The sequence below is a fragment of the Mastomys coucha genome, unplaced genomic scaffold (assembly GCF_008632895.1).
Source record: "Mastomys coucha isolate ucsf_1 unplaced genomic scaffold, UCSF_Mcou_1 pScaffold15, whole genome shotgun sequence".
Taxonomy (NCBI): domain Eukaryota; kingdom Metazoa; phylum Chordata; class Mammalia; order Rodentia; family Muridae; genus Mastomys; species Mastomys coucha.
In genome coordinates this window covers 165,286,511-165,312,411 of record NW_022196897.1, presented here as the reverse complement: position 1 = coordinate 165,312,411, position 25,901 = coordinate 165,286,511, and the positions used below count along the sequence as shown (strand labels likewise).

General features: G+C 49.4%; 1 long non-coding RNA gene across 1 annotated transcript in view; it reads left to right on the top strand.

Moving 5' to 3' along the window:
- Positions 1 to 25,795, top strand: part of LOC116091513 — a 52,172-nt gene extending 26,377 nt beyond the window's left edge. Inside the window, exons 3-4 of the long non-coding RNA XR_004119056.1 lie at positions 20,977 to 21,130; positions 24,317 to 25,795. This is a non-coding gene — a long non-coding RNA (uncharacterized LOC116091513). The remainder of the gene's footprint in view (positions 1 to 20,976; positions 21,131 to 24,316) is intronic.
- The last annotated feature ends 106 nt before the right edge of the window (positions 25,796 to 25,901 follow it).

Sequence of the window (25,901 nt, the reverse complement as noted above, 5' to 3'; positions counted from 1 at the left end):
GAGAGAGGCTGGTCACAGGGCACTGGGGACAGTGACAGGGACAGAGAGAGGCTGGTCACAGGCACTGGAGACAGTGACAGGGGACCGAGAGATGCTGGTCACAGGGCACTGGGGACAGTGACAGGGGACAGAGAGAAGCTGGTCACAGGGCACTGGGGACAGTGACAGGGGACAGAAAGAAGGCTGGTCACAGCGCACTGGGGACAGTGACAGGGAACAGAGGCTGGTCACAGGACACTGGGGACAGTGACAGCGACAGAGAGAAGCTGGTCATAGGGCATTGGGGACAGTGACAGAGGATAGAGGGAAGGTTGGTCACAGGGCACTGAGGACAGTGATAGGGAACAGAGAGATGCTGGTCACAGGGCACTGGGGACAGTGACATGGGACAGAGAGAGGCTGGTCACAAGGCACTGGGGACAGTGACATGGGACAGAGAGAGGCTGGTCACAGGGCACTGGGGACAGTGACATGGGACAGAGAGAAGCTGGTCACAGGGCACTGGAGACAGTGACAGGGACAGAGAGAAGCTGGTCATAGGGCATTGGGGACAGTGACAGAGGATAGAGGGAAGGTTGGTCACAGGGCACTGGGGACAGTGATAGGGCTGTTTCCCCATCCACTCAGCTGGGTGAGTAGGTTTTTCAAAAGATTGGACCATAAAATCTGTCATAATACTACAGCCGTCCTCTGAGACAGAAGCTGCCATGTGCAGCCATTGAGTGTGGCTCCGAATGGCCCTGACTCATGTGCAGCCATTGAGTGTGGCTCCAAATGGCCCTGATCCATTGTTTATGGATGTTACAATTTTGGTTCGATGTAATTTTCCCATCTCATCAAATAAAATTCTTTTAATGGCTCTTTCAGTTATTAACTTAAGCACTGATCTTAGCTGGCAGATTGCGTGGCAAAAGATAGGAAGTCAGGTTTAGCTCTGAGCCTCAGTTTATCAATTTTTCAGTTCTATGTGGCCACGGCTCATTTTGTCTCTGTTGTGTGTTCCAAGTTTAGGGGCAGAGTGGGTGCACAACAAATATTCATAGGACGGATGGATAAGGAGGAAGAAGGTTAAGAGAGATTTGTGCATGACATAGAAAATGATGGTTGGAGAGGAAATAGGAAATCCACAAAGGAACCCGTAAAGAGTCACCAATGAGAGCTCGAGGCTTGTACCATCCTGCAACAACAGTGTGTGTGTGTGTGTGTGTGTGTGTGTGAGAGAGAGAGAGAGAGAGAGAGAGAGAGAGAGAGAGAGAGAGAGAGAGAGAGAGAGAGACCCAGAGGTCAGTCTCAGACATCATCTTTCTTCAGGAGCTGCCATCCACTGTTCGTTGAGACAGGGTCTTTGAGGTCATGTAGCCTAATGGTTAGAGTAGGCTCCAGCTAGTGAACTCCAGGGATCTGCCTGTCCCCAGCTCCCTAGCCCTGGGATCACAAACAAATATGCAGCCATTACTGAATTGTTATGCTGGGTACCGGGAACTGTGCAAAATGTAACTGACATGCATGCTCTACCAACGGAGCCAACTCCCAGATGCCATGTGACTGACATGCATCCTCTACCAACGGAGCCAACTCCCAGATGCCATGCGACTGACATGCATCCTCTACCAACGGAGCCAACTCCCAGTTGCCATGCGACTGACATGCATCCTCTACCAACGGAGCCAACTCCCAGTTGCCATGTGACTGACATGTATGCTCTACCAACGGAGCCAACTCCCAGATGCCATGTGACTTTCTCTATACACAACTGTCTCTAAGTCCTCATCTTTGGGTTTTTGTCTTCAGTGTCCACATTTGCACTGCTGTCTCTCCCCTTAGTCAAGTGATGGATATTTACTGAGGACTGGCTGGCTCTGCCTTCAGCATATTCCTCTCTCATCATTAATCAGAAGGGGGACCACTGTTCTCTGCCCCCAAAGGAGAGAGAATAAATAAAGCCCCAATAATTTTCTGACCTATATTTGAAGGTGGTTTAAGCCACTCATAAAATGGGCATTAGGAAGCTCATGCCTAAATCACTGGCTGAGCAATACCTTAGGGGCATGGATGCATCTCCCTCCATTTTTGATTTTCTGTGGCTTCAAGGACTTCACAGTAATTTGATTCAGAGGCAGAGATCTAAAACAAGAAGGGGTCAAGCAAAGAGAGGCAGAATAGCACCCTGAGAAAGCCGTTACCAGGAGCACTGCCGAGAACAAGTTGTAGGCTATTTTCCTGTGTGAGAGGCAAAGGTTCAGAGCTGTCCCTTAGGCATCCCTACCATACAATCGAAGTCCAGCCGGTCAGATTCAAGAGACAGGATCAATTTCCCCCTGTTCTGTGGGATGATGTTCAATAGCTGCTCATTTTTAAAAGAAGACAGGAGAATCAATCTCAGAAATACTGGAGGAAAATTTGAGTGTTGGCTTCCACAAATGGCAGGCACTGCTAGGAGGTAAGGGCAGAAGACAGTCGAGTGTCTTTGACAATAAAAACACAGCGTCTGACAAAGCGAGGGGTTCCGCCCTTCTTTCAACTTTTTGAAGATTTGACCATTTTTCCAGCAGCCACCGAGCCACAGTAGGATCTGAATCTGAAATCTGCTAATTACACTATCAGAGAGTCCAAACATATGCGTAGTATTCGGAGGACGGCTGAAAGGCTGCCTGAGAAGAGGGAGAGAGCTGTGTGAGACTGAAGGCAATCCTTTATAAGCAGAATGAGACATGAATATTGATTTATGTAAAATACATTTTCTTATTCACGTGCTTTCGAGCCCCTGTGCATTTTAATGATGCGTACTGGTGTGTGCTATCACAGGGAACATGCTTCACTGGACTTGAGATGGGAGTCAGAAGAGGAGAGAGCCTCCAGCCTCATGGAAGAGAAGACCAAGGGGGGGAACAATCTTCCATCTTCCCATAGAGCCCTGCAATCCCACGGACAGAGATAGCACACTGAGCGAGTGGTCAGAACAAGATGTTGGCAAAAAATAATAGAAAACACACCAGGAAAGTCACTCAGAAAACAAACACCATCAGCAGCCGCAGCTCAAGTTCCAGCATGTGACTGTAGAGATAATGTTCATATTCAGGCTGTGCATTCATCCCGAGCATCCATCCCTCGGTCCGCCCACATTTTTGACTCCACCCACAATTTGCAAATCACATTCAGCCTGAGCCTGCATCCCTGGCTCCGCCCATATTTGTGACTCCACCCCACATTTGTGCTGTTTACATTCAGCCTGAGCCTCCATCCTTGGCTCCGCCCACATTTGTGCTGTCCAACAAGTCCAGACAAGCTTAGAAAGCAGTCATGCTGAAAACGAAGCTGAGCTCCCCCAGCAGAAAATATCCTGGCATTGGACTCCACTTGGCATCCGTGCTGGGAAAGCCTGGGCAAGAAAGCCCAGGCTGGCCGCACGCTAGGCCCTTCATAGTGGGTCTTTCCCTGTAAAATAACTAAGATGTATCTGTCTCCTATCATGATGGTTTCAGAGATTGAGAGATATCCCGGGTATCTTTCATAATTAGTTTACATTAGTATTTTGGAGCCAGAAAGTATTTCTCTTTTATAGTCAATCTTTGAAATTGCAATGCCATTCTGAGCTTCCACCTGCCCCAGGCTCCAAAATGACCCCCGGAGTTTCTTGCATTCGACTCTTAAGACATTTTGTTCTTCCTGCTTATTTTTTCTCTCTCCCACTTCCATGTTTCCTTCCCTGAATCCTAGTCCTCTGCCTGTGGTGGTTTGGATGAGAATTCCCCCCAGAAGCTCATATATTTGAATACTTGGTCGGCCCAGTCTTCCCCCATTAGGTGGAACTATTTGGAAAGGGTTAGGGGGTGTGGCCTTGGAGGAGGTTGGGTGAGTTTTAAGGTCACTGTTAGCTCTTCTTTCTCTCTCTGCTTCTTGCTTGTGGATCAGTTGTGAGTGCTTAGCTGTCCCATGGCTGCCCACCTGCTGCCCTGTGCCCCGCTAATCCTGGGGAACTGTGAACACTAAACACTAAAACTTTCTGTTATAAGTTGCCTTTACCCATGGTGTCTTATCACAACAGAAAGGTCGATAAGATATCTGCTTTCCTATCCCACCCCTCCCCTCCCTATCTTTTCTTCCTTTCTTTCTTCTTTTCCTTTTTTCCTGTTTCCCTCCATAATTTCTTCCCTCCCATTTCTCCTTTTCTATCTTCCTTTTTCCTTTCTCTCTCTTTTAAATCTCTTTTTAAACCACTCATAGACTGAGGAGACCACTAACTGGCACCTGTAATGTAGTGAGCAGATGCCATGCCACAGTGCCTTGCAGGCCAGCTGGTCCCTCTCCCTGCACAGCCAACAGTTAGCTGAAGTTTATCTGAGATGCTAAACAGTCCTCAGTGTTTTCCTAGAACTAGATTGTCAAATTTAGAGAAGATGCCAATCAACGTAATGGCCCAAGCGAACAGGAACAGGCAGCTAAACATGAGGTGAGCAGGCAGAGTGTGGATCCTTCCATGAAGCCTAAAGACAACAGGAACTTGAAAGTCGCCACCCTGGTGCACACATCACCAGAAGAAAGAGCAGTGCTGGCGGCCTGCTCAGGAAGCGTGGGTGTCTTGAGAGGTGTCTGAGTGCTGGCCTCTCTCTCTGCCTTGTGGACAGTGGGGTTGCTGAAAAACTCCTTCACAAATGGCTTGTGCAACAGTGAAGTGCCCGAAACACTTCTCTCACTGCCTGTATCTTAGCCTGCTTCTTTCCTGTCTAACTTTAAGTTCCAAAGAATTTCAAATATGATGTCACCATTCTCTGAGGTAAATTGTTAAGGAAATCTGGGGACTTTTTATCATCTTGTCAGAGCCCAAATAAGCCAATGTATCAGGTTGTTTCTTCACAATGCGGCTTAATTACAGGAGACTCCTCCATACCCATGGAGGTGGGGGAAGCGCCTGAAGACACTTAATCACAGGCAACCTGGCTAATCAGCCTTGCCTTGAGATAAATGAGGAATTACCCAGAGGCCTCAGTAACAGGAAGTGTCTTTCAGGTGGTCTGGAGGAGACAGATAAATCTTTCATTAACAAGTTGGAGGTAAATGTGACGATGCCATTTCAGGGACCAGGGTAGTGGTCATGTCTAACCCCCAAGGGCAGTCTCTTCCCTGGCCCAGGCCCGAGGAACGGGGAGAGGGGGGTAAATTATGCCTTCTGCCTTTCTGTTTTCAGCTCAAGTATGTAGACACAGGATTTATGAGTGTTAAATATAATTGGGATTTAAATAAGACAGTTTTCATAAATGCACAAGGGAGTATTCAGACAGCCAAGAAAAATATATTTTAGACTATATAATGTTCAAAGACAAGGCAGATTGGAGACACGCTAATCAAGGAGAGTAAGAAAGTACGTATTTTGGTGGTTTTTTTTTTTTCACCCTGTTCTGTTAACCCTCCCTGGTGGGTTTTTTTTTTTTTTCACTCTGTTCTGTTCACCCTCCCTGGGTTGTTTTACCAGCGACTGTGGACTGAATAATTGAAGGGAGTTTTTGACTCATGATTTCAGAAAGACTTCAGTTTCTCATGGTGGCTCTGCTCATGGCAGTGGGAGTGTGGGCTTGTTCCTTCATGTCACATCACAACAAGCAGGAACCTGACTGAGCTGGGTCAGCTCTGAGCTGGGTCAGTACCGGAGGACTGTGTAACCATCAAGGTCTCTTCCTTGCTCCCCAGCTTCGGCCAGCCAGACCCCCACCCCTTAAAAGCCATGCAGCCACCATTAAAACTTCCAAGGCTGAGAACTGAGCAAGCCTGAAGGAAGCATTTCAGATTCAAAACATAGCACAAGAAACAAGGAGAAGAGGAGAAGGAGAGGGAGGAGGGGGAGGAGGAGAATGAAAAGGGGGGGGAGAAAGAAGAGAAGGAGGGAAGGAGGAGGGGATGTTGGAGCGGAGGAGGAGAAAAATGGGGAGGAGGGGGAGAAGGAAGAGGAGAGGAGAAAGAGGGCAGGGAGGAGGAGGGGGAAAAGAAGGAGGATGGGGAGGAGGAGGGGAGAAGGAGGAGTAGGGTGAGGAGAAGGAGAGAGGAGGAGGAGGATGAGGAGTATAAGAAGGAGGATGGGGAGGAGGAAGAAGAGGAGGATAGGGAGGAGGAGGAAGAAGATGATGGGAAGTAGGAGGGGAGGAGGAGAGAGAAGGAGAGGGGAAGAGAGGGAAAGTAGGAGGAAGTAGGTTGGGGAAAGGGAAGATCAATATCAATTACAAAGGAAAATAGAAATAACACAGCAGGAGGCCACCAGGAACATACAGAAGGGGTTCTGTGGTCCCTGAGAGCAACCAGGGCTAACTTGACTGCCTTAGAGATTGATTGAACCAGAGAGAGCCTGATACCTGCTGAAACTCCAAGTTCAAATAAACTGTACTCTTCGTATAAGCATAGCCCAAATGCTGCATGGGCATGCTTGGAATTCTCCACTCTGATTAGGATTCGGAGCTAGCTAACAGAGCCCTCACTTTATCGGATGGTGTGCAGGGCACAGGAGACAAGTCTGTCTCACAGTGCTTCCAGTCTTCAGTTCTCTGTCAGTCTATACAAACAGGGAGACACCACCTCAGAACTGAGGGCTCTGGCTCCGCAGTCCAGGTCTCAGCGTCCCTTACGGCAATCATCTTGGGGCACGTCTTGGAACAGGCGTGGAGGGACCAGGACACCTTGCAGGGGTCAGTTCTCTTTCACTGTGTGGGTCCACTCCAGTAGTCAGGAGTGCTGGCAGGAAGCTTCACACTGAGCCAAGGCCGAAGACTTTGAATGTCCCCTTTACAGGAGCACAGCTGTGCACCGCTGTCGGTTTGCTTTGTGACTGCCTGGGTGCACCTGAAGCACAGGCTGCTCTCAGGGCTCTCCATTCGATTCATCTCCTTTTCCTGTTTGTTTTGGTGTTAGTCAGGGTTTCTGTTCCTGCACAAGACAACATGACCAAGACGCAAGTTGGGGAGGAAAAGGTTTATTCAGCTTACACTTTCCACATTGCTGTTCATTACCAAAGGAAGTCAGGATAGGAACTTACACAGGGCAGGAAGCAGGAGCTGATGCTGATGGATGCAGAGGCCATGGAAGGTGCTGCTTACTGGCTTGCTTCTCCTGGCTTGCTCAGCTTGCCTTCTTAAAGAACCCAAGACTACCAGCCCGCGAATGGCACCACCCACAATGAGCCCTCCGCCCTTGATCACTAATTGAGAAAATGCCTTATGGCTGGATCTCATGGAGGCATTTCCTCAAGGGAAGCTCCTCTCTCTGTGATAACTCCAGCTTGTGTCAAGTTGACACAAAGTCAGCCAGTATAGTTTCTCTCCTTTGTGCCCAAGGCACGGCTCCGGAGCAGGGAAGCTAGGCATGTTTCTCTGCCACAGTTCCTTGAGCTGTGTTCAAGTTGAGCCTCCCTGGCCAGCAAACTCACATGAGGAGCTGGGAACACAACTGTCCATGGCTTGAGAAAGTGAATAGAGCTCAGTAAGCTGCCTGCAGTCTCAAAGCCCAAAGGTGCTACAGGGGCCAGAGAGGTCTGCTCCAGTCTCTCTTCACTTGATTTCTTTGAGACCAGGTCTGAAGTTGACTGACCTAGGCTGGCCAGTGAGTCCCGGGACTTCTCTCATCTCTAGCTCCCCAGGACTGGGAATACAAGTGCACATTCATGTCTGACTTTTTGCATGGGTTGTGGGAATCTGAACTTGTATTCTCATGCTTACACAGCCAGGATACCTCCACCACCTCCAGCCATCTCCACAGTCATATTAACATTCTTAATATGTTTCTCTAGGTTTGGGGTTTTTGTTGTTGTTTGTTTGTTTGGTAAGGCTTGAATGTATATAGCAGAATGTATAATTTTTATAAAAATAGTAATTATTTTAATATACAAAATACTCTCCAACTACCTCCAATTGGATAACGTACATGAGTGGGGGGTGGGGGAGACTTGTTACCCCAAGCACTAATAACAACTCCCTCTGGAATGATAGTTTTAAGATTCTTTTGTGAATTTTCTATTTAATTTTATCTTGAAAGCATAGCAATCAGGATAGTGTAAAGGAAAACAAACAAAAAATAAGATGACCACATGCAAGGCCTCAGTAGGGTGCAGGCAGGCCCGCTTCTGTTGATTGTTGATGCAGGCTGAGTGGCAAAGATGCTGAAGCCTGAAGATTTCTTGTTTTGTTTTTTTGAGACAGGGTTTCTCTTTTTAGCCCTGACTGTCCTGGAAGGCCATCCTGTTTACTATGTAGGCCAGGCTGGCTTCCAACTCAAAGACCTACCTGCCTCTGCCTCCCCATTGCTGGGATCAAATGTGAGCCAGCCTAGCCTAGCTATCTTTCTTATCGATGATTGTCTGATATCTACTCTGCCCAAATCTTTCTCCTGTGCAACCATTTCCCCTTGCAAATAGGCCTGCGGCAATCTATAAATCTGTCCTTTTAACCAAATGGTTCCTGCTTTGTTACCACCCACTCTAATTTATTTGGAGAGACCCTGAAGCTGCTGGAACCATCCACCCTCTTGAAGTTAATGTATTCATTAATTATAATTGCCTCCGCAGTATTCGCACCAATCTGAGTCTCCCAGTTGCTTAATGGTTTTGATTGGATGTTGAACACTTTTATCTGGGTTAATTTACTATTCATAGTACAATGATGGAGTATTCATTTTGTTACCCAGATTACGGCTGGAAATGGAGTTATGTATCACCTGCAGGAGGGCTGCTTGGAGCTTAGCGTTAAAATGCTTCTTGGGCGTTTTCGGCAGAAAGCGGTATGCCCGAGAATGCTGTCATTCATTTTCAGCATTTCTGCCCAAGCTTGAAGCTGTACAGACTTTCTGTCATTGCCCACGATGAGGCTGCCACCTTTCTGGATGTGGCAAGGCGTTTCTCTTGGATTGAGGTCTGCGCGGAACACCATGCAGATGTTGTCTGCAGTCAGGAGAAGATGTGAGAGCCAGAGTCAGTTGCAGGCAGGAGTGCTATGAAGTTGGTGTTGCACAGATTTCTTCTTAACCCTCCAACGTTACACAGCCCAGTGTTAGGACCTCTTCCCTGCAGGATGCCCAGGGTCGGCTAAGATCAGTATCTGCTTTGGGAACCTCGGGCCTCCCTTTCACCCAATCTCCTTCTGTAACCACGGAGGAATTCCCTCCCAGCTGAGGAGAAACAATGTGGAAACTTTTCTTTCTTCAAGAATCTCAAAGAACTCCATCCCCTGCCTTCATCCTAAAAGTTGAATCCTCCACAGGAAGTTCTTTTCAAGGCAGTTAGACTAACAGGTACCCTTGTCACTTCATGAAGTCACTTCTGCACTGGACCACCCCAGACCACAGCCACCACCTTCCCATCTGCTGATGTGATGGTGCAGGTGTCAGGTAACAGAAATTTCCTGGGAGAGCTGAACAATAGGCCTGGCTAAGGAACAGGGACTGATGGAAGCCTGCCACGTGCGCACCCAGGAAACTTGTGTAGCCTTTTCTCCACTTGGCCCTGCTGGTCTCTGCAAAGTGTCAGGTGCACTTAACATCTGCAGACAAAGCCAGGGTAAGTGTTCCGGCAGCCATGAGACTCAGCCATTTATAGGGATAACCCAGGACCACGATGAGCTGTGAGAACACATGAGCTCTGGGACCCTGAAAAGATTTTCCTAGGACAAGATGACACCAGCCTTGCACAGCACCTCCACTCGCTCTGCTAATGGAGTTGCCAACACCAAATAAGCTCTGGAGGAAATGCCCGCCTCTCCTGTGAACCTGCGCACAGGGCACAGACAGAAGTGCATGACAATGGGGTAGCCTGGGCAACCAGAGCCTGGAAGCGAGAGTCTACTTCAGGAGTCCAGGTGGCTAGGCTAGGGTACACCTGGGAACATGAACTTCCAGTGCCTCCTCTGTGCTTAACTGATTTGGAGGAATCTACCAATGGATACAGTTAACTAGAACATTCCAAATATAGCCAAAATTATGGAAGGAAAGAAGGAAGGAAGGAAGGAAGGAAGGAAGGAAGGAAGGGATGGAGGAAGAAAAGAAGGAAGGAAGGAAGGAAGAAAGGAAGGAAGGAAGGAAGGAAGAAAGAAAGAAAGAAAGAAAGGAAGGAAGGAAGATAGAACCTTGTAGAGAAGTGTAGAGGGAAGGAGCCACTGTGGACAGGACACTCCAGATATGCTTGTATCATCTTTACACTGAAGGGTGGCAATAGTCACATACCCAGAAGGTATCAGTCCATGGATGCAGTAGAGGGTTGTGTTGTCCACTCCCTGGTGAGATGTCTCCAGCAGGAATCTATCCAAGACTCTGCTCTTGTCTGATACCAAGAGCAGTGCTCCCTCATGGAGACACTGAACTCATAGCTGAGGACGGAATTCCTTCTAAACTCTGTCCATCCCTGAAGCCACTGGCCTCTGCAGTCACGAATGTTAGGCTGGGAAGACCTGATGTCATGCACAAGCTGGAGTGCAGTTTTCATTTTGTAAACGAGAAGCCACATTCCCCCTGGAATAGCAATCGGAAACAGACACAAACATCTGTTTGAATAATGAGCTGTTTGTTAGGCTTGCTCCAAAGGCAGAGCCGGTGCGAGGGAGAAACAGACATCGGGGATCCCCGCACAGGCAAGGCTGCACAGAATGCAGGCTGATGAGTGTCTAGGGAGCGTGCACGGCTCCCTGCCTGCCGATGCCTCCCAGGTCCCCTGCCCTCCCACTCCAGGTCAGTTCATCAGGGTGAGGATGAGCCTGAGCGATCTTCATATCTAAAGACACAACCTTCTGGTACCAGCCTCATCAGCAGATGCCCCACACCAGCCCCCACCTTCAGGGAGTAATTACCACATCTCCCCGGATGTTAACAGAGACAAATGTTCTGCTCTGTGCATTTTCCTATTTTAATTGAAGGAAAGTAACTAATTATCTTGGAGAAGCAGTCATTATTCCCTAGCTTCAGGCTGGCCTTTGCGAAAGATGACTTGGGGCCTTCTTGGGGCAGTCAATATGTTAACCGCTCATTACGGCCTGTGACTTGCAAGGGGAGTGGACAGCTCCAGACCCAGCAAGCCTGAGCTCTGCATCCAGCTCCAGGGGAAGAAGGGGCACCTGTCAGATTTCCCATGATGCTGTAGGAGCACAGGGCCAAAGACTAAGAAACTATGCCATCTCTAGAGTCCCCCATATTATGTTGTGACTATGCTCCATGGGCAGAGGGGGCTGTTGTGCTGAATGGTGGCCATGTTGACATGGGCAGGTGGCCATGGAGATACAACTTAGTGGCCAGGAGTCACTGGCTGTCCGCACTTCTGTTCCAGGTCCACTCTTTAGATTTGCCTCTCCCAAGCCTGCTTCCATCCCTGAGTCAGCCTCTCCTGACTACTGTTTGGCATCACCTCAAAACTTTTAGCTGAGTCTCCTACAGCTTCAGCCCTGGGAATCCAGCCTTCTAGGAGTACCCTGACCCAACAATAAGACTCACTAAGTCCCTCTCTGCTCTGCTCCTACCATGAGCTGCGCTGACCCTCTAGAGCCTCTTTCAGAGGTTTGAAGCTCTGAGGGAGCCCAGGAGTCCCTCTCTCAAGCACTCTGGAGCTTTGCTATGGTCATGATCACCCTCCTCAGCACAGGGCTAGTGTGAAGATGCCCACCAGTGGTACTGTCACCCTGATGATAATGATGAATGCATAGTGAACTTTTACTGAGTGACTTCTGTCATTACACTGAACCCCTTCTGCCGTGCCTTCATGAGACAGGAAAGTGAGATCCTTGTGCCTGTCACAGGCAGGAAAGCCATGCTTAGAGTTTAGTGTAACACTGGCAGGTTGGTTATGACCACAGACCAGTCCCTGAGTGCCTTGCACTTCTCAAAGACAAAAGGTCACTGTTTTGGGGGGCCAGAAAGGGGTCCTTCTGTAAGTATCTCCCATGTCTGTGTGGAGCTATGCTAGCCTTTGATACCATGTATCCTATGTATCAGGGAGCAGGGGTATTATTTAGGGAATACTAGATACAAAGTAGCTGAATCTGCAAGGATGGAGCTCCTCTTAGCTTCCTGTCCCATACAGTACGCAGTGAATACATTCAGTAATAAAACAGATGGGTGGTGATGATCTTGCCAGTTCCAGGAGCCACAGCTTTCTCCTCGGCATGGAGACAGACAACCCTTCTGCAGCCTCACACTTCCTGGCAACCCTTCACTTGGCACCTGCTGCTCTGGGTTGAAAAATCTGGTCACCTTAACACTTTTCTTTCCAGGCGCCAAGCCAAAAGAGAGGCAACTGGCTGGCTTTCTGCCCTCATACTCTCCCAGTGTCTAGCACTGTGTCTGACACCTACTGGGTGCCAGTCATTAATGTCAAGTCTCTCAAAGCCTGGCAGCTGCTGTGAATGTGCAGGGTCTGTTTTCCCAGATGAGAAACAGCACGGCCCTGCCTGGAGGTGGGACCTAGATGTGACAACTGTCAGAAGAGCAGGGCCTTGGGAACCTCTGGCTTTTCCTTCTGACACTGATGACAAATAAATATCCTCAGGGTCAGCTTTCCCCATGAACAGAGCTTTGACCTTCCTGGCCACTCCTCCACACAGAGAGGCTTGTGAGCATTTAAAGGCTGCTCTTTGGGGGCATGGAACAGTGCAGACAGAGACAGCCAGGAGTCATTCCACATCCCCAGACATGGCAGGGGCAGGAATGGTAGGCTGGCATACACGGGCTCACCATGACTCTGGATATCCCAGACTTCAGTCTGTGCTGGTAAATGCACAGCAGATAGGTTATGTCCTGTTTTTACCCCACTGCTGGCTGCTGAGCCTCACTGCTTCTACAAATCTCAGGATATAGATGGCCATTTCTTCTATGGTCACTGTCTCCCAGATGGATTCTGGTCCTCATGCACGGTGGCTGGGCTTTCCCACAGTGACATCACCTCCCCCAAACCCAGTGCATGTCAGATGCAGGACCAGATGCAGGGTTAGCTTTATCCAGAGCAGATGTGGGTTTCATCAATGCCACACAGTTGTGACCTTCGAACACACACAGTGCCTGATTAGCTCCTGATGAGGAAGTGAACCAAGTTAACAGCCGACCTTTAAAGAGCATCCGCTGCCTCGAGAAATATATGAAGCAAGGGAAAACCCTGCTCTAACTGCAGGCTCACGACGTTGAGTGTCTCTGCTCTCTCCTTCAGGATGTTCCAAGACAAACCAACCTACTTTCTTTTCTCCAAAAAGCATGGCCACTCTACCCAGAGACCTTGGCTGAATTTCCCCTTTAGTGCTACAGAGAGGTCAAGATCATATACAGGGCTGGGCATAAACCTTGAAATGGAATAAAGCCCAAAGTCACTCAGGATGTTGTTTTGACTTGCTGCCCTTGTGAATGCGTCCTGAACCCCCAAAAAAGCACAGGGCAGTTACCTTCTAAGCCTGGTTCTCTGGATCTCTGATGGAAGAGGATACAGAGAGGTAGATTTAGATAGGGGCATCGTATTTCTGAGGTGAGAGGATGCCCAGCCTATTCTCTTAGCATGAGATATTCTCAAGAAGATTCAGCCAATAGCTGTTTGATGCCAACAGCTGCCTCTCCCCTCCCCAGCTTGACAGAGCTGGTGTGAACATGCACAGACTTCTCTGCCTCCATGAGCCTCTGCTGGCTGTAGATCACATGCCGACCTTAGCATGGCATACACCAGAAGGGGTTTGCTTGGCTCATCTTCCTCCCATCCAGCAGGGCGGCAAGCTTCAGAGCCAGCTTCATGCATCCAGGCAGGCTGGCTGGTCCTACTTCCTATGGCCCCTATATTAATGACATGTTGTCACCCCTATGTGGTCCAGAGAAACCGAGACTGCTCTCTCACCATTCAAACACATGGTGCTGGTTGTCTCCAGAATCCCTTGAGGGAGCCATTTCTGATTTGTTTTTTGCTTCACACCCCCAAACCTTGCCTGTTTTAGGTACCCAGTGGCTGGCTTCCCAAAGACATGGGGGCCTAGTTGAAGGCAGATAGATGAAGGGCTGAGCTAAAGGAACATCTGCAGCCCTGTTTCGTCCCCTCTGACATCTGATTTCCATGTTTAGAAACATGGAATTACCTGCTTTCTTCAATAAAGTTGTTCTAACTTGAGCCCAGGGGGTGAATATCAGTATTTGATTTCCTCTCGGCTGCTGGTACACTGAAGGTGCAACGTGGGTTTCAGAACATGAGTGGTTCTCATGTGTTCCTGGGTCCTGGTCACAGAGGCTTACTGCATTATCTCTGCACCGAGAGAGATACAGAGACCTGTGTGTTCCCAACACCAGCAGAGACAATCAGAGCACCCTGGTCTTGGTAGAATCTCTGAGAATGCTTGCCCCATCTCCCGAAAGGAGTGCTAGTTTTGAGATTAGGGGAAATAATTAAGACAACACAGGACTCTGGGGACTGACTGTCACACAGCAAGCAGGACTGAAAGTCTACTTTGGTATTTTTTTTTTACTTTGCTTTTGAAACTACTTAGCATACGAGGTAATGGGCTCTGCCTCCACCAGCCATTGTGGAGTTTTCATTACCCCCCCTTCCCATCCCACCTAATTCTAAACCCCCAGCCTCACTCTTGTTGGTCTTCACCTTCAAGACTCATATACTCCATCATTCTTTTCCCTCCTCTCCTTCACACATGGCTGGCTGCTCTGGGCTCTCCGGGCTGTTTTCCTGTTTGGCCATGGGCTGATTTGTGATGCTCTCAGGAGTGTGTGAGCAGAGGGTCCCTTCTGGAACTTTCTCCCCAGGACTGTTGAGATCCCCTGAGGATATTGTGTGATGCCACCAAAGCAAAGCTAGATCTAGTAAGCCAGGGCAGGAGAGTTTCCAGAGGTGGAAATGCCTGCTGTTCAGTATGGCAGGACCGTGACAGAAGGGCCAGCCTACCTCCTCAAAGGCACAGTATGGCTCTGTGCAAGAATAATGTCACAAGGTAGGTGGAGCCTCAGGACTCAGCTTCCCAAGTACTGGGGCTGCCATGGAGACTGTATTTACCTAGGAAAACATCTCCAGTGGGTCCTAATACCACCTGTCTTCAAAGCCCATGTGACCCCAAGCTGGCATTCTTTATCCCCCCAATGGCTGGACTCTATATTTCTCTCATAGGGTTTTTGAAGTGAGGGGAAGATGAAATGGAGAGACTCCATCTCCAGCCTGCATTCATCTCTGCTGGTCTGAGCAGCCAGCATCTGGGCAGATGTGTGCCCATCCTCACATGAACCCATTGCACTCACTCTGTGTACCAGGGGGCCTTTTTCCAGAGGGAGGCTGTTGGTTCCAGCACTCCACACAAGGGACTAGGAACATAGGAATGGACCCGTGGGTCTGCAGGCTAACAGCCGGGCCATGTATTACATCTGTAACCATCATCATATTGAACAAAAGAAATAACCTCACCCAGGGCTGGCAAAGGCTGAGAACCATGGTCGAGTGTAAATTCCCTCCAAACATCCATATCCTCTGAATGATGGAAACCTCCAGTGTTGACTGAAAAGAAGTTTCTGAATGTAATATTCCCAGATTAGAATATAGTATCTATCTTTATTCACACAATGGTTTTGTCTCAGAGAAAACCTCTGAGCTACATTTTGGGAGGCAGATTCCGTGGCAGGCCACAAAATTTATCCTTGAGAAAAAGACAATGAAAATACATATAAAAGCCATTGTCGTCAGCACAAAAGTAGGAGAGGATTTGTGGAAGGGCGGCCCTCTTCACATGTGAGATCCTGGGTCCTGGGTGCCTTCGCTCCAGAAAGCTGAGTTAAGATGAAAAGAGGAAAATGATCCAGTGAGCGTCAAGAGACGCAGAAAAGATGAGGGGAGTTGGTCAGGCAGGTCTGGAGGGGCCGGTATCCGCAGCCAAGGCTGGTAGCCGTGTGCCCCTTTGCAAGACTCTGATACCCATCCCATTCTGCAAATCAGGAAGCCAGTACAGAGGTCGGGAGCCTTACCTGAGGTCACTCACAAAGCTGGTGGCACACTTGGGGTTCATATCTAAGTCCAGGCTTCAGAGCCACCGCCACGCCTCATGTCGACATGTGTGTGTGTGTCAAAAGTAGGCATGTGCCTTCCCTCTCACAGAGGCACAGTTGGAATCTTGGACACTGAGGTTTTCACCCTGGCACGCATCTCTGAGTTAGTGTGGAACACTGGGTCTTCTGTAAATGACCAGAAGGAAATGTTAAGGGTCTATTTGCGGAACCCCGCATGTACCTGCTTGTGAGACCCCCTCCCCCTGTGAAGGGACTGGGAAGTATAGTGGGGATCTGGCTCAGTTGTGCAAATATACATCGTAAGCCACTTGAGACCCAGCACAGAGACAAAGTATGTGATTCAAGTAATGTCACCTGAGGCAACAGAGGGAGCATGGGATGGAAGGTTTGTTTTGTTCCCTTTTAACCTGACTCATATTCAAAACTCAACTAAGTTCTGCAGAGGAAAGCTCCCATCCAAGCTTCTCTTCTCTCCAGAGAAACTCCATTACTGCAGCCTAAAGATTCTCCCTCCAGTCTTTCTCCCAGGGGCTTCAAGTGAAGAGGGAGCATCAAGTAACGGGATCATTTCCATGCTAGTGAAGGAGGGTCCTCTGGCAGCCAATCAGAAAAGCATGTCGGCTAGACGGGCTGTACCTGCAGTGGCGACCAATCCTGCAGCAATCCTGGAACCTGATTTATCTCTTGGTCTGTTGCTTACATCTCCACCTGAAAGAATCACCCTTCTGGCTATGTGACTTCCAAATGAAGTATATTTGATCATAAGAAGAGAGGGAACCCAGTGCCATCTACATTGCAAAAGGGGTAGGAGTCTGTGTGGGCATGCCTGCATATCAGGGCTAAACACCTCAGAAACAGGTTCCCAGGGGGCTTCTGATCTGGATGTCAAGTTCTCATCACTTGCTCTTCAGTATCCTCTCCTCTGTGTTATCATGGCGTCCATGCTAGAGTCAGAATGAGATGCCACGGAAGGACCTGAGCATAAATGAACTCCAGGAAGGGAGAAGGGAAAGGAGGAGGGAGGAAGAAAAGAATGAGGGCAGGAAGGAATGAGAGGACAGAGGGATGATAGAAGAGACAGCAGAGGAGAGGCAGGAGGGAGGAGTGAAGAGGAGAGGGAGAAAGGAAGGAAGGAAAAGGGGAGGGAGGGAAGAGGGAGAGGAGAGGGGAAAGAAATAGAAATCAAGGAAGGAATGAGAAAAGGGGAAGGAGAAGGAGAGTAAGGAGGAAGGAGAGGAAGGGAGGAGGGGGAGGGGAGCTGACCGCTCCCTTCTCCTCTTGCTCAGGGCAGAGCTTTGTCTCTCTCTACAGGAAGTGCTTGCTCTCTGCAACTGGGAGAAGTCATGGAGCATTCTATCCTAATCTCAATGAAGGAAGAAGAGGTGCTGGGAATCAGCTTTCATTCTCCCTGGCAGTCTGCAGAGCTTCTTCAAAGGCCTTGGACATAGAGCCGAGGGTCACTGCGAACCCACAAAGCTCTGGCTCTGTTCTGATAAGCACGCTTGCACAGTTGCTCTCTGGCCACACCAGGGCTGGCCCAGTGGACACTCTGGAGAAGGAGGTCAGCACTGTAAGGGAAATGGGGGGACTCCTAGCAGTCGTTGGTGGCAGACAAGCCTGAGTTACACCCCTGCCTTCCTGAGCAAGGTGAGGGAGAAGATAGTATTCAGAGGCATGGCTGAGTTCTTGGCATCCTGTGTGCTACCTGCAGAGCCAGACCTGAGGACAGGGGGTCTGAGGACGGGGGTCTGAGGACAGGGGACCTGAGGACAGGGGGGCTGAGGACAGGGGGACTGAGGATGGGGGGGCTGAGTTCAGAGAAGAAAAAAGAAGGCAGAGCTTCCCATGGTTAATGATGGTACTTTGAAATGTTCTTCCTTTTTAAAAAAATTTATTTGTTTTTATTGTAAATGTATGAGTATTGCTTGCATGTATATAACTGTACTGATTGCCTCAGAAAGGCCAAATAAGAGCCAGGCGGTGGTGGCGCATGCCTTTAATTCCAGCATTTGGGAGGCAGAGGCAGGTAGATTTCTGAGTTCGAGGCCAGCCTGGTCTACAGAGTGAATTCCAGGACAGCCAGGGCTACACAGAGAAACCCTGTCTCAAAGAAAAAAAAGGCCAGATAAGGATGCTGGATCCCCTGGAACTGGAGTTTCAAATGAGTGTGAGCCACTGCATGGGTGCTGCCTACTGAATCTGGATTCAGCAAGAATATCGAGCAGGCTTCGAGGTTTCAAATGCCCACACCATTTTCAGTGAGTTTCTCTCTTTCTCTGCCTCGTGCCGGTGGATCAAATGTGCTCTCTAGGCTACTGTTCCCTTGGCATGCCTACCTGCTGCTATGAACTTATTCGTGATGGCCGCCAACTTGAACCCCCTGGAACTGTGAGCCCCAAAATAAGTGCTTTCTTTTATAAGTGTCCTTGTTCGCAGTGTTAACTTAACAATAGAACAGTAACTCAGACACTGTGATCTGCTGTGTCCAGCTCACCGACTATGACAGGGCCAGAGTCTCCACCTCTGAGTCCCAGTTTCACATGTTTGTATGACAGAGAGCCATCTTCTGTGGTCCCCATGACGGCTCCACCATCAGACCCCAAAGATAAACATGAAGATTGTGCCCAGCCTTGGATAAGTAACTGTCACCTGCAGGACAACCTGTTCAGGTGGGAACACTACAGAATGGGGGTTGTGGGCCATGCGGGAGTAGGTGGACACTGGCTTTTAACTCAACGGTGGAAGTCTCAGAATGTCACTTGTTCCTCATCCTCCCAGGGCAGGGACAATCCAATAGCAGGAAACAGAAGCTCAGGTGTTTTCAGCCACCATCCCAGAATCCCCAAGGGGAGGGATGGGATGAGAAGGCTGTGTACTGAAGCCCAGCAGACCTTCTGTGTTGGGGGTGATCTATAGCGTGAGGCAGAGTGACCCCACGTTCCCAGCTGGTGGGTGAGGGAGGACACCATCTTTAATCTGAGAGAGTTTTAGCATTACAGCATGGAAAATGCAAGCTGGGACCTGGGTGGTTGTGATACAGAGAATAATGTGACAGTATCTGCCATGTCATCAGTTCCTGTCACTCGCTACCTCGGACACAGAAAACATCAAAGCCACTCGTAAGCACAGGATCAGATGGAGTCCCGAGGTGCGGCTCCCTGGACAAGGGCTCTGAAGACCTTGCACCTCTGTGTTGTTTTGAAACCTGTGAGTGGTTTTGTAACCTTAAGCCTCTGTCCCTGCCTGCACGAGCCACAGCCCTACCCCTGCTAACTGAGCTGATGTCCAGGGCTTGCTACTGCTCTGGGGATGAGTTACTATGGACACCTGGGCTGTCTGAGCTTCCAGATGATGCCCCCTCCGCCCTCAGAACTTCTTCTGGGACCAGCGGGAGAGAGGCCAAGTAAGAACTGAATGACCCACTTGACTCTTTCCCAAAGTCTTGACATTTGAAACTGCACTGGAAATGACCCAAGTTTCTTCATTTGGGGAATTTTGTTGCACACAGCATGGAGATTAGGTGACTCCAGCATCGGCAGCAGCACCATGGTTCCTGTCACCTCCATGGACACCAGAGGGGGGATATATTGGTTGGTTTTTGTCAACTTGACACACTTACACATATTTGGGAGGAGGCCATCTTAACTTGGCCTATAGGCAAGTCTGTGAGTCATTTTCTTAACTGATGATTGATGTGGGAGGGGTCATATCATTATGGGCAGTGCTATCCCTGGGCAGGTGGTCCTGGGTTGTATAAGAAAGCAGGCTGAGCAAGCCATAAGAGCAAGCCCCTAGACAGTGATCCTCAATGGCTTCTCCTTCAGTGTTTCCCATCCAAGTGTCTGTCTTGACTTTCTCCTCTGACTTCCTCCTCTAACTTCCTGCCCTGACTTCTTCCTCCTCTAACTTCCTGCTTTGACTTCCTCCTCTAACTTCCTGCCCCGACTTCCAGCCCTGGCTTCCTCCCCTGACTTCCTGCCCTAACATCCCTTCAAACTGTATTGTAAACTGAGATAATCCACATCCCCACTTGCTTTTGGTCAGTTTTTAATCACAGCGATAGAAACCCTAAGACAAGCAACATAGGTCGAAGATGCTGTGTCCACACTCTCTTTTCTCATATGGGAAGATGCTGCTCTATGTTAGCCTCTCAGCTTAGGTGGAGCACAGAGATGACAAAGCATCTGCCAGGCTGGCTCTTTAAAGGCCAAACAGCATCATTTAAGCAAGATGTTCTCAGCCTGAGGTCCTCCACCCCTTTTTGAATTGAACTCACAGGGATCAATTGAGACCATCAGAAAATACAGATATTTACATTATGATTGATTAGAGTAGCAACATCATAGTTATGAAGTAGCAACAAAAATAATTTTATGCTTGGGTGTCACTACAACATGAAGAACTGTATTAAAGAGTCACAAGCTTTAGGAAGTTAAGGGTCACTGATCTAAGTCCAATGTGTGAAGAATTTCATGAACCCAGGAGATGGAAATCAATACATATTTCTTATATAGCACATGGGATGTTAGCAGGCTCCTCAAAAGAGGACATGGTCACACACACACACACCCATTCACCCCCCCACACACACACATACACACATGAGGAATGAGTGACCCCATGGTCTCTGAGCATTGGCTGGAACAGGAGATGGGCATTCAAGGCGGTGATGGCCGGCACAGGCACAAGTGGACTAAGGTCCTGACAAATGACAGGAAGGAAATGGGAGCAGTGGGAGGGGATCACAGTGTGCTCCCGCAGGGTGCTCCCATAGTGTGCTCTTAGCATGCTCCCATAGCATGCTCCCACATTGTGCTCCTGTAGCGTGCTCCCACATTGTGCTCCTGCAGAGGGCTCCCACAGCATGCTCCCACTTACTTCAGGTAAGCTGACCTTGGTCAGTACCTAACTCATTCTTCCCACGAGAATAAGTAAGAATCAAAGAGCCTCCCTGAATTCTGGGTGTGTGCAACTATCATCCCAGCTTCTCCATTCCAGAAACGTCATAGAAACTCGAGCTTTGTTAAACCTAACAGCAGCATCTTCTAAAGCAAGAGAGGAGACTTCATCATCAACAGTAGGGCAGACCTTTGCAGTGAGACAACTGTTCGGAATCTCCACATTCCTCTACCTAACTCCTTATCCACGATGTGTAAGTAAACCGCCACCCCCCACCCCCCCACCCCCGACTCACTGGCTTACTAAGTTGGGTTTTGGTGAAATGGTCCTTTGGTCTGTCATGGTGTCAACCTGGGGCAAATAGATGTCTGTGAGCATTTCCCTAGAAAAGGTAATGTAAGCTGCTGCCCACACAGGGGCATAAAAGACTCAAAGATGGGATTGGAAGGAGAGATTGCATGATCCTGGCTGAGGGCTGTGAACAACGTAACTGAGGTGGAACCACCCAAGGGTGCTACCTCCACAGAGGGATCCCAACATGGCGGCAGTTGCATGGGCTTTGCCATCTGTGATCAGACATGTACCTAAGGCTGAGCTACTGGAGACAGAGTGCCCATGAAGGAACCCCAGGTGTCTGAGGTCTTCTGTGCTCTGTAAGTGGGGTCTGCTGCATAGATGTGGGGATGATAGTTGGACTGTAGGTGTGCATTGCTTTAAGGAGTCCTAAAGCAAGATAGAAGCCTAGGTTCACCACACCCTGAAGAAGCACCCCACCCTGCATGAGGACCGCAAATGTGGCTGTTGGTGCTGCAGTTTAAGATTACCTCCAGAAGAAGAGACAATGCAGGAGGTTGGGAATGATGTAGCGTTGGAACTGGAAATGAGCAATCAATATGCTAATTACACAGAAAAAACATGCAAATAAGCTTCTAACCTTTCTGAAGGAAACTTCTGCCCCCTTTCCAGCAAAGGCATCCAAGAGTCCATGGTGGGGGAACCTACGGGCTAAGCACTGGGCAGCCTGGCACAGAAAGGCAGGTGATGTCTGGGAAGAAGTCTCTTTGGTGGGTGGGGGATGGGTCAGTGGGGCGCGTGCTCTCTGCACAAGCGGGAGGATGTGGTGTTAGGATGGACAAGCTGAGTGTGGCTGGGTGTGGCAGGTGCACCTGTAATCCCAGCACTGGGAAACAAGTCAGGCAGACTGTGGGCCTCATTGTCAGTTGGTCTAATGGAATTTGTGGGCTCCAGCCTAGTGAGAACCCCTGCCCCAAAAATACAGTGGAGAGCTGTGGAGGAAGTCATCTGACATTGACCTCTGACCCCCATATACACAACATGGCTCATGCTGCTGTGTATGCACACACACACCCCCAAAATCATTCTTAAACAACTCTATCTTCAGCATCTTTGAGCAACTTGGAAGCTATAATATAGTCATGTGCACATGCACAAACCTGCTTTCTAACCAAGCGGGCATAGGGCAAAGTGCAAGCCTGCAATGGATTCCAAGGGGCAGGAGGCACTCACATCTGCATAACCCCTCCTCCTTTAGACCTTCTCTGGCTTTCAACAGCTGATTCTGTCCCCACTACCTACTCCCCACTCCCCATTACTACAGGACACCCTGAGATTTCCCAGGTGGGTGGACAGCACCCACTGTGTAGGAAAAGGGGAAGGGGATATGGATCAACACCAGGGAGAATGAATCCAGATATCTGGGGAGTAGACAAAGCTGTGTGAGCTTCAGCTTGGCTCTCCCAAGGACAGCACAAAGCACAGTCTTCCCAACAAGTAAGGAAAGGACAATTCACAGGGGTGGTGAGCTGGAAATGTGGCTTCTGTCACATGACCAACGGTACAGCAAGGGAGGGTGGGAATCGGGCTGAGTCCAAAGTACAGGAGTCAGGTGCCATCCTTTCTGGGTTTTCATTGACGTGTGTGTGTGTGTGTGTGTGTGTGTGTGCTCTGCTATGTGTCTCTGTGTATGTGTATTTGTGTGTCTGTGTCTGAGTGTAGGAGTGGGAGTCAACCTCAAGTCTCATCACCCATGCAATGCCACCTTATTTTGGGGCAGGATCTCTCGCTCTTCCAGAGTTTACCAAGTAGTCAGGCTGGCTGGCCAGGGAGCCCCAGGACCTCCTGTCTCTGCATTCCTGGTGCATGGATTGCCAGGTATTTAACCAGTTTCAACTGGCTTGCAGGAGTGTGGATGTCAAACTTTTGTTCTCACACATGTCAGGCAAGCATTTTATGGACTGAGCTTCACCCAAGCCCTCGATGAGTTTTTCAAAACAGAGTCTCGCTGTGGCCTTGAACTCACAGCAATCCTCCTGTTACAACTCTCAAAGTGCTGAGATTATAAGCACAGGCTGTCATACCTGGCTTCTTCAGTTAATTTTTGAAGGGAAATATGAAATGTCACATTCACAGGACAGACCTGGGGGATTTGAACATCGTGGCTGAGTCACATAGCCTCAGCTGGATCGAGACTTGGGGCAAGTGCCTTGGCCCTTCTGAGCTTCACTCTCACCCAGAAGGTGGACAGCATGCTAACACCTTCAGTCCATGGGCCAGTACCTGCTCTAGCCTGTGGGGTGTAAGGAGAATATAACCCAGCAGGAAGCCAGTGGAGCTGCTGTTGGCTGTCACTAACATTCCCCTGTGGTTCTCGCCCCACCTCAGATTTGCTTGGACTCTGCTAAGCAGCCGAGCCTGGCTCCGGGAAGCACTTGTCTAGGAGCCTGGCTCTGGGGAAGCACTCGTCTAGGAGCCTGGCCAATCAGCAACCTTCTGTCACTTGACTGTCCTGGGAGATGGTGCCATGCTGTAGAGCTACTTCCTGCCACTTCAGTTACAGGGACTTCTCCAGGGTCCCTTGCAGAGAGGCTCCGTGTAACCAGCTGTCCACACACCTTGTAGAACAACCACAGGGCTTCCCAAGTGGACCTTCCCTGCCCGAGGCTCCACTTGGCAAATTAACCACCACCCCAGAGCCGGAGGCTGTGGCAGGCAAGGCCACTTGACATTCGCTTTAGAGACACACTTGTTCACAGACACTCCAGATGCCCACCTGCTGCGGTGGGGTCAGGTTTTGACTCTGGAGGACTGCTAGCATGAGGATGGAGCTGCCAGCCAGACCCAGCTTGTCCCCTGCTGGAAGTCATGTCCCTTGCAGCCTCTTCTGTGTTGATCATCTTGTGCTAGCCATGTGTGCCCTCCTGTGTACTAACTAAATAAACTATTAACTTGAACTATTGGGACCCAGAAATCCTGGAAGAGGTGGCACCAGGGCTGGGCTTAAGAGCAGTTGAAGTGGATGGACACTGTAGGGTGTGAGGGGAATGTTGAGTGTAACTCCAAGAAGCCTTCTGACTTCTGCTGGGACACAAGAGGTGTGAGCTGCCTGGAGCCTTAAAACTTCTCCCTTTTGTAAACACAGGTAAGCTTCTGGAATCCTGAATCCTGTGCATATAACAAGAATCCAGACACGAGCTGATCCAGGCTTGGCAAGAACCATGCATGGTTCAGAGCCTTGGACTGCCTCCAGGCTTCCTGGTGTCCTAGAACTGGACATGTTCCATCTGGCCAGCAAACTCAAGCAGGCTGCATGAGGCAACAAGAGGAGATGATTTTCTCTCCTGCTCCTTCAGTCATCTCTCTTCCCTCCTATTGACATGCAACAATGTGAAGACGTGTGTTACTCTTATAACAGTCCAGCAGGCTCTTCAGAAAGCAAGAAGCGTGTGTGGAAAGGATTCCAGTAGAGTCGAGTTCTGCAAGAAGTCTGTCTAGTCTCTACTCACCTGGTTCTAGAAAGCACATACACAGGAAGCTCTGATAGTTCCACCAAGCACAGGAGTGAGCTGCATCAAAGAGCGCTGCAAAGCCTTTGGCAGCCCAGCCTGGCCCCAGAGCCTGACCCCACAGCTGCTCTTAGAGCTTGTATCCAAGCCCCATACCAGCCTGTCTTACTACACCCACAGCCTGTCTTAATATACCCACAGTCTCTTCCAGAGCCTGATCCAGCTCACATCCACAGCCTTCCTTAACATACCCACAGTCGCTGCTCCCAGACCTGACCCTACCTTCTGCATCCATAACATGCCCCCAGAGTCAACACCTGCAAGCCTGCACTTTCAAGAGACTGCAGGCTCATTCCCTGCTCCCTGCTGCCAGCATGGGGTGGGGTGCTCCAACTGCCTCTGCTCAGACTGGGGTTAATGACATCAAAGTGAGCAGCTCTCTGAAACAGTTTGTGGGAATCACTTCTCAGTGGTATCCCATCACCTATCTGAAGATCTACTTGTGCTGGCCAAAGAGAGGGGTGTTCCATGTAGATAGTTAGCTGCCCCTATGTCCCTGAGCACATGGCATCTCCCTCCTGGTAAGGACCCACCAGGCACTTTATAGTGAGCTCTTTGCTTCCTATCCTGGGTCTGATAAACGCTAAAGAACAAGGTGTCCTAGGCAACAGGCACATGCTCACCGTGCCGTACACCCACCAGCAGACAGCAATGCCACTCAGCTCATCACAGATACTGTGGCTGGTGGGAGGGTGAACTTGACATTTCAGAATGTTCAGATTTCAGACAGCCCTGCAATGACCAACTCTTCCTCACAGGGCGACCAATCCAGCGGTCTCTGATTGCAAGGGAGGGAATCGTGCCTGCCTGCACTGGGAAACTTGACATTGCCTCATACACTGGTCTGTGTGTTTATAACATTAGCATGTTTATCACATGTACTGGCCTGTGTAGATCTTTAGCTATCATCAGTACAAGTCAGAAGAGAATGTGCCATGACCTTAGAGAACACGCCATGACCTTACTGACCTCCAGAAATGGGTCTAATGTGCCATCATCACCCAAAAAGAACAAAATAGTGGAAAGTCAGGTTAATAAAAAAGTCCTACCTGAAACAGTCTGACTTGGACAGCCTCCTCCTCCTGCTCCTCCTGCTCCTCCTGCTCCTCCTGCTCCTCCTGCTCCTCCTGCTCCTCTTGCTCCTCCTGCTCCTCCTGCTCC